This window comes from Gopherus evgoodei, chromosome 2, assembly GCF_007399415.2.
Source record: "Gopherus evgoodei ecotype Sinaloan lineage chromosome 2, rGopEvg1_v1.p, whole genome shotgun sequence".
NCBI lineage: Eukaryota > Metazoa > Chordata > Testudines > Testudinidae > Gopherus > Gopherus evgoodei.
Genome location: NC_044323.1, coordinates 8,104,261 through 8,112,628, shown reverse-complemented (window position 1 = coordinate 8,112,628; position 8,368 = coordinate 8,104,261). Strand labels below are relative to the sequence as shown.

Here is an 8,368-nt window from a genome sequence, read left to right as displayed (position 1 = left end):
ACATTACAAGCCGGTGGTTGGGGCACTCCCCTTGGAGATCTGGCATCCAGTCCCTGCTCTGCATCAGGCAGAGTGGGGATTTGAGCCTGGGTGTGCCATATCCAGGGTGAGTGCTCTAACCAGCGGACTACAGGGCATAAGGTGGGAGGGGCACCCCGCTGTTTTTGTGAGAAGCGGTTGACCTGGGCTACAGGCATAGGCGGCGACTCTGCAGGTGCTCCAGGGCTTAAGCACCCACCAAAAAAAAATAGGCAGGGGCTCAGCACTTGCAGGACTGATTAATATTTTGTGGGCTCCAGAGTCCAGACTGTGGCCGCGCCCCTGCTCTGTTCCCACTCCACCCCAAGGGTCTGCCCCCGCTCAGCCTCTTGCCCCGAGACCCCGCCTATGCTCCACCCCAAAGCCCCGCCCCTACTCAGCCTCTTCCCCTCAAGGCCCCACCCACTGCTCACAGCAGGGGGAGGGGGCAGAGAGGAGCACCCACTGGCAAAAACAAAAGTTAGTACCTGTGCCTAAAGGTCTTTCTCCAGGAAAGGATTCACAGGCCAGACTTTGGCACCTAGTTCCCTTTGAGCGCTAGGTCTTAAGCCTGATCCTTCTCTTTGACATTTCCTACTGCCTTTCTGCTCAGCATGCTGGCGTCTGGGAATCCCATTCTTAGGCACCTAGCTCTCCTCATGCCCTGTGTAGGAAGCCTGGGTGCCTAACATGAGATGGTGGATTCCACTCGGAGGCAGGGTGTCTGAAGTTCTACATTGCAACATCGAATCTAAATCCCCTTTGTGAATTTAGCCCAGAGTGGGATTTTCAAAGAGTCTAGGCACCTAACTCCCACTGACTTCAAGCTTTTGAAAATCCCCCCTAGGCACGTATCTGCATTTTTAGGCTCCTAAATACCTTTTAAAAGCTGATCCATAGACCTTATGATTCATAGACTCTAGGACTGGAAGGGACCTCATGACATCATCGAGTTCAGTCCCCTGTCCTAATGGCAGGACCAAATACTGTCTAGAACATCCCTGATAGACATTTATCTAACCTACTCTTAAATATCTCCGGAGATGGAGATTTCACAACCTCCCTAGGCAATTTATTCCAGTGTTTAACCACCCTGACAGTTAGGAACTTTTTCCTAATGTCCAATCTAAACCTCCCTTGCTGCAGTTTAAGACCATTGCTTCTTGTTCTATCCTTAGAGGCTAAGGTGAACAAGTTTTATCCCACCTCCTTATGGCACCCGTTTAGATACCTGAAAACTGCTATCATGCCCCTCTCGGTCTTCTCTCTTCCAAACTAAACAAACCCAGTTCTTTCAGCCTTCCTTCATAGGTCATGTTCTCTAGACCTTTAATCATTCTTGTTGCTCTTCTCTGGACTCTCTCCAATTTCTCCACATCTTTCTTGAAATGCGGTGCCCAGAACTGGACGCAATACTCCAGCTGAGGCCTGACCAGCACAGAGTAGAGCAGAAGAATGACTTCTCATATCTTTCTCACAACACACCTGTTAATGCATCCCAGAATCACGTTTGCTTTTTTTGCAACAGCATCACACTGTTGACTCATATTTAGCTTGTGGTCCACTATAACCCCTAGATCTCTTTCTGCCATACTCTTTCCTAGACAGTTTCTTCCCACTCTATATGTGTGAAACTGATTGTTCCTTCCTAAGTGGAGCACTTTACATTTGTCTTTATTAAACTTCATCCTGTTTACCTCAGACCATTTCAGATGGTCCTATGCCTAGGGGTGCTTTGCACCTATATTGCAGGAAAGGAATAAAAATAGGGCTTGAATTTGTCAAACAGGAAATAGACCCTGATGTCTAGTATAGACTAGAGAGGTTCAGTTTTCAATATAAAAGGGCCCATAAAGCAGGAATGAAATGTAATGATGTAATAAAGGTGCAATTATGTTTTCATGCTTTATGTTATTTGAGGTGAATTATAGCACAATTAAAATATAATCAGCCTAATAACTATATGATGGTAATATGTTTAAGCATTAATATTAGTATTCCATTGCTGCCTGGGAAGCAAGTCAACTGCCAAGGAATAATATAAATCACTTGAAAACAATGTATGTTTCTTTAGCTTATTTATATTTCTTTCCACCATGGTCCTATTCTTCAGTCCAGACCCAAAGGCCAAAGCACCATTCCAGTCAATGAAGAGTTCTGGAGAAGCAAGGAGAGCCAGAATGTGGGTAGCTGGATTAAAGCAAAACAAGGAAGAAAATTCAGTCCAAAACACCATCCCTCAAATCTACCCTCCGGGTGAAATTGATCCTTTTGCACAGAGACAGTGATGGTAACTAACAGTGTGGTATCCAGCCTTTCTTAGCTTCATGCCCTTATCCCTAATTACACCTCCTTGGCCTGTAGCACTGACATCTTTAATATATTTGCAATTTGGAATGAGTGGTTTCAGCTTCAGCCTTTTAGCACCTTCTCTCTGGAATACACTGCTAAGAGATATCAGAGATGAGGCTTCCCTCCCACTCTGTTTCTAAAAGGAAGCCCCCTTGCTTTATTTTCCCTTGCCTTCAGTCACTGGTTCAGCAGGGCTAGAGACAATACTAAGCTATAACTCCTTGATGTGTAAAGTGTCGTGAGGTGTCCTGGCACAAGGCCTGGCCCATCCCAAGTCTTCAGGCAGAATGGACCCTCCATCTGTGAATATCTCCTTGAGTGTGTAGAAAGAGGGAAATCCACCACCATTGTGGACTCTCATGCACTCTGCTCCTGAACCCCATTAAAGGCTCTCTGTGGTGTCTGGGATATGTGTGTGGGGAAGGAGGATGGGGAATGTTGTTGCCGCCATGTTGTCCCAAGATATTGGAGAGACAAGGTGCGTGCGGTAATATCTTTTATTGGACCAACTTCTGTTGGTGGGTGAGACTAGCTTTCGAGGCAGGAGTATATTGGGGCTGGAAGGGCATGAATTATTCCAACAAAATGTACCTCACTGACATTCCTTTCCCCTCACCTCAGCCCACTGGCTTTTTCACAAGTAGGTGTAAGTTATCCTATCATGCTTTGAACTGAAGTAGTGCTTCCAGCAATGTTGCCAACTCTCATAACTTTATCAAGAGTCTCTAGCTCTTGGAGTCATGTGATTATTTGCAAACCTCAGTTTCCATTTAAAAAAAAGCTAATCTCTAGCCCTCATGTTTGTAACTAAAAGCTCAAACACCAGAAGGCAAATTGAAATGAACTCAACATTTGTTCTTTTTTTTTATCATCTCATTATTTTTAAGCCAGTCTTATGATTTGGAGGGGCTGACTCATCATGTTTGAACCCTGGACACCGCAATACCAAATTTGCATCTGAGCAAGCTTCCCAAATAGTAATTAAACTAATAATTAATTGCAAGTATTAAGATCAACACTATCCCTATTAGGTAGCTGATCATTTAGTCAGCTTATTACTAAGTAATGTTTTTAAGAACACTTAAAAATGATTCCACGGGTGAAAACTAACAATGCCCAAATTCTTCTTTGAACAACACTGAAAATGGGTATTTTATGACAGAATTTTTCAGAGACCCAAAACCTTAGCAGCAAAGAGTCCTGTGACACCTTATAGACTAACAGATGTATTGGAGCATGAGCTTTCGTGGGTGAATACCAGCTTCGTTGGGTATTCACTCATGAAAGCTCATGCTCCAATACGTCTGTTAGTCTGTAAGGTGCCACAGGACTCTTTGCTGCTTTTACAGATCCAGACTAACACGGCTACCCCTCTGATACTTGACAATCTTAGCAGCGTATGTGAATGCTGCATGACTATGCAGTCACACAAGCTTTAGTTTTGCAATCACTTCTTTTACTTTCAGTAATATCTGGTCTGTGCATTCACATGGAACAATTTGCCCCAAGCAATCTGCACAAGTGCTACTTATGTTTACATTTGTAAGAGGTGCCATGTTAAATACCAGTTAACTGCCTATCTGCAATCCTGAAGTTAAGGTGTCATTCATTTGTTTGAGGTGTCATAAGGGTGCTCTTGAACTTTCATCTTAATTACTTCTTGTTTTGCTAAAGGCTCCCTGTTGACTTACTTGCTTCCTTGTATTTCCTTTCCTTAATTGTTCTTATGACTTGTGCAAATTTAATAGGGCAAAGTGGATGTCACATCCTTTCTAGGGGCTGATCTACTAGAAGATAAGAGCTTACTACTGCTGCCAACCAATTGTGGTATTCCTTTCATGCAGGTGGTGGTTGTGACTGAGTAAATTAAAGTGTGGATTTAAGAATTATTTTTGATTAGATAATACATAGCAATTACCTAGTTAGTTGCATTGCATTACACTGAATAAAAATACACTTTTTGTTTTCATAGTTTCACTGAAGCAGGTTTTTTAACATTTTCACAGGAGGATTAGGAGCAGGGGTGAAATTAGGCCAGTACAATGTATTGGTAAGAAGTGGCCACCAGTACCGGCCCATATACAGCAGACGTTAAAGCGTTTCTTGGTAGCGCTTTAACATTGCTACCCCTTTTCCTCCCCTAGTCGGCAGGCCTGCTGGTAGGGATCCTACCGGCAGGGCTGCCGACTGCGGGGGTAAAAGGGGTAGCTGTCCCGAGTCCAAGTGATTTAAAAGAGCCTGGGGCTCCCGGCTGCTGCTACTGCAGCTGTGACAGGAACTTTTGTGACTGGGTTCTTTTAAATCACTTCCAGGGTGGCACAGGCCAGGCAGCGCAGATGGGCTGGCTGAGGGAGGCTGACCCGCAGCCCTGCCCATTCTGCCCGAGGCCCCACCCCTTCCGGGAGCCAGGCCCCCATCCCGGTATGTCATCTATGTTACTTTCCCCCCGGACAGGAGTAATCTTATGCAAAGAGTGGAGCTGAAAAGCCAGGGAGGCCTTCCTCAGAAGGGCTTAGATATTGCTGGAAGTAGCATGAGAACTGACAAAACCTTCACACTCCCATTTCCAAGCAATAGCTCTGCACATCTCTGATATTCTCCAGTTATTAACTAGGTTGTAAACTTGCAATTTGCCAGAAGGGGAAGCACATAGCTGCATTGCACAGGAAGCACACCAGAGAATGAATTGTGAGCCAGAGAGTAACCTTTCCAATTCTGACCCTACCTCCATTGCTCTAGGGAAGGAGCAAGGGCCAGATCCTCAAAGGTATTTAGGTTCCTAACTCCCACTGACATCTAATACATACTAAACACCTTTGAGGAGTCTGGGCCAAGTTACTTCATCCCTTTTCATGGAGCAGTTCATTCCCCTGTGTGCCCAATTAGCTACTCTGGCCAACAAGTGTGTGTTTGAGGGGGTTGGGAGGAGAAGGGTGAAGCCAAGGCTCCTCCCACTCCTCACCACATCCCCCCCTTTTTCATACTAGGGAATATCAGGGTCAATAGGCCCTTTCCCTCCCTCCCTGAGCTGGAACCTCGCTCTGAACAGGAGTCTTTCTCATGCTGACACTCCAACTCCATGACTTCAGGGAGCTCAAAAAGTCCATTCAAAGGAAGAGAGTGGATGAAGAAGGCAACGGGGAGTAAATTGAGAGGAATGACTCTAACAGTTACAGGGTCGTTAATTCAGAAGTTGTTCTTTATTGACTATAGCTCATTAATTTGCCATCCCAATCCTCTCCCTGTCTTAGTGAGCTGCCTAGTGGATGATCATTCACTGAGGTAAATAAATATAGTTAACGCTAGAACTGATGCCTGAATGCAGAGCTCCTTATCTTATTTTGTTCTTTAGCCTGAGCATAAATAATTCTAACAAGCAAATCAAGGACAGACAGTGCAGATATGTGAAAGCAAGTTTGCTTTAAAGAGAGATCTTATTTCTGTGCTTCCTTTTTAAGACTGAGCAAGATGGGAATTTGTAAAGAGAGAAGTATGCTTTGCCAGTGGTTAGTTAGAGCAGGACCCTGGGGTATCAGGAAGGCTGGGTTCTCATCCCAACCCACCCATAGACTGGTTGTGTGAGCTTAGAGAAGTCACTGAACCCCTAGCCTCTGTTTGGGAGAAGCTGGAATGAGAGACGGGATGGATCACTTGATGGTTACCTGTTCTGTTCATTCCCTCTGTGGCACCTGGCACTGGCCATTGTTGGAAGACAGGATACTGGGCTAGATGGACCTGTGGACTGACCGAGTAGGGCCATTCTTATGTTCTTATGAGCTTCCCTGCAATGCAGTTCGTGTATCTTTAAAGGGGTCAGAACAATCATAGCAATAGCTAATTAGTTCAGAGGGCTGCTGTATAGACTCATCGTCTCTCAGCTTCTCCTTCAGGCATTGCTGCTCTTTCTTCCATTCTGCCCCTTGTGTGTGGAGCATCCTCCTTGAATTAATCTATAATGCCACTAGCTGCTCTTCCTCAAGATCCACCCCTCCACAACTGAGACATGTGATCTTCTTTTCCTTACCTTCACACTCCTTTGTCTCAAATTAGGCCCCGATCTGTTATCACTGACATGCATGATTAACTTTCCACATATGTGTAATTCAAGTAAAGTCAATGGGCTAGATTTTCAGCTGTTGGGAGTGATCAAAACTCCATTAAATTCAATGGAGCTATGCTAATTTAAGCCAATTTAGGATCTGTACTACATACATACATACATGTATGTTTGCAGGACCTATAAACTCTTCAAGTTAGGGATTCTCTCTTGCCATGTGTTTGTAGAATACTAACAGGATGCGGCCCCGGTCCTATATGGAGGCTCTAGATGCTACTGTAGTGCATATAATAAATATTATTATTGGTATATATAATATATTGGTAAAATGATTTTGGATCTTTGAGTGAATGCTGCTACATATGAGCAAAAGATTAATTATATAGATATATATCGGTGAAAGAACTGTGTAAGTTATCACATAGTCATTTGGTTGAGTGGCAGTGAATGGATCTTAAAAATGCAATTTGCAACTGCTGGTAGCACAGATCATTCATCTGTTCTAACACAGTTTTTGCTTCCTGTTGCTGTGAACACACTTGCGGCTGCCATAAATCTGTAAAAGGAGCAGATTAATACTTTCCCATCTCCCCTTCATATTCTTCGTTCTGATGCTTGCTGCTAGTCGGCCCTGATTTTTATTGTTGCCTATTACTAATTTGTATTTGGAATTGCTTTCTTAAGGAAGAGGTAGTCACCCTTTCAAACCAGGCTGAATGACAGAAGGAATGCATCTTGCTCAATTTTACTTGTTCACTCCAGGGCAAATGAGCCAGCAAAATACTAATACCTAGCTCTTTATAGAGCTATTTTTATCAATAGATCTTGAAGTTCTTTACAAAGGAGGTTAATATCATTATCCCCATTTTACATATGAGGCATAGAGAACAGCGACAGCTCTAGGTTTTTTGCCGCCCCAAGCAAAACAAATTTTGGCTGCCCCGACCCCAGCCCTGGACTCCCCCTGGCACCCCCTGCTGCCCCAGGCCTGGGCTCCCCTGCATCCACACCCCCTGATGCCCCAGCCCTGGGCTCTCCCCTGCACACACACTGCACCCTCCTTCCGCCGCAGCCCTGGGTCACTGGTAACTTGCTCCCAGGGTGGAGCAGGAATTTTGGATGTGCACAGAACTGACAGCATTTGGTTGCTATATGGTGACAGAACTGCAGTAAAGTGGAACAGTTTTCAGCTTGTGTGATTGGAGGATATCTGGATGCATATTATAAGACTGTCCTACATTAATGAGGAAAAGTTGAGGTGACTTTATTATTCTTTTGTTCCACTCTTTGTTTCTATGGGGAATTTGGCAATGCAATATCACTGTCTTCCTTTTAAACAAATAAAACTAAATAAAATAAAATAAAATGGCAATGGCTGTTGAAAATAGCAATTCCAGTCTTAATAACCACTGGGAAGCATTTCTTGCTCAATTTTATCCTACTTTTTCTACAGCAAATTACAGTGGATCAATATATTTGATTTGGGAGAAATGAAGTAACAGCTGCCCAAATTGAGCCAGATCCCCTCTCCTGCTCTCCCAGCCTCCTCCCCTGCAGCCTCAGCGCGCTGCGCCAGCAGCACTCTGGGGGAATGGGGCTGTGCACTCTGCAGGGGAGCCCAGCAGCATGTCTGGCTCTGCACAGAGCCAGACACACCAGTCTGAGTAGCACATAAGGGGGCCAGAGGGTTGGAGAAGGGGTATGGGACCCCAAGGGGCAGTCAAGGGACAGGGAGCGGGAGGGTTGGATGGGTCAAGAGTTTGGGGGTGGGGTCTATCGGAGGCAGGAATGTAGAGAGGGGTTGGGGCAGTCAAGGGACAGGGAGCAGGGTGGGTTGGATGGGTCGGGGTTTCTGGGGGTCTGTCAGGGCAGGGCCACCCGGGGGGGGGCAAGTGGAGCAATTTGTCCCAGACCCCTCAGGGGCCCCCATGAGAATTTTTG

At 45.1% G+C, this 8,368-nt stretch overlaps 1 long non-coding RNA gene across 1 annotated transcript in view; it reads right to left on the bottom strand.

Moving 5' to 3' along the window:
* Positions 1-387: 387 nt before the first annotated feature.
* Positions 388-8,368, bottom strand: part of LOC115644826 — a 246,708-nt gene continuing 238,727 nt past the window's right edge. The window contains exon 3 of the long non-coding RNA XR_003998596.1: positions 388-447. This is a non-coding gene — a long non-coding RNA (uncharacterized LOC115644826). The remainder of the gene's footprint in view (positions 448-8,368) is intronic.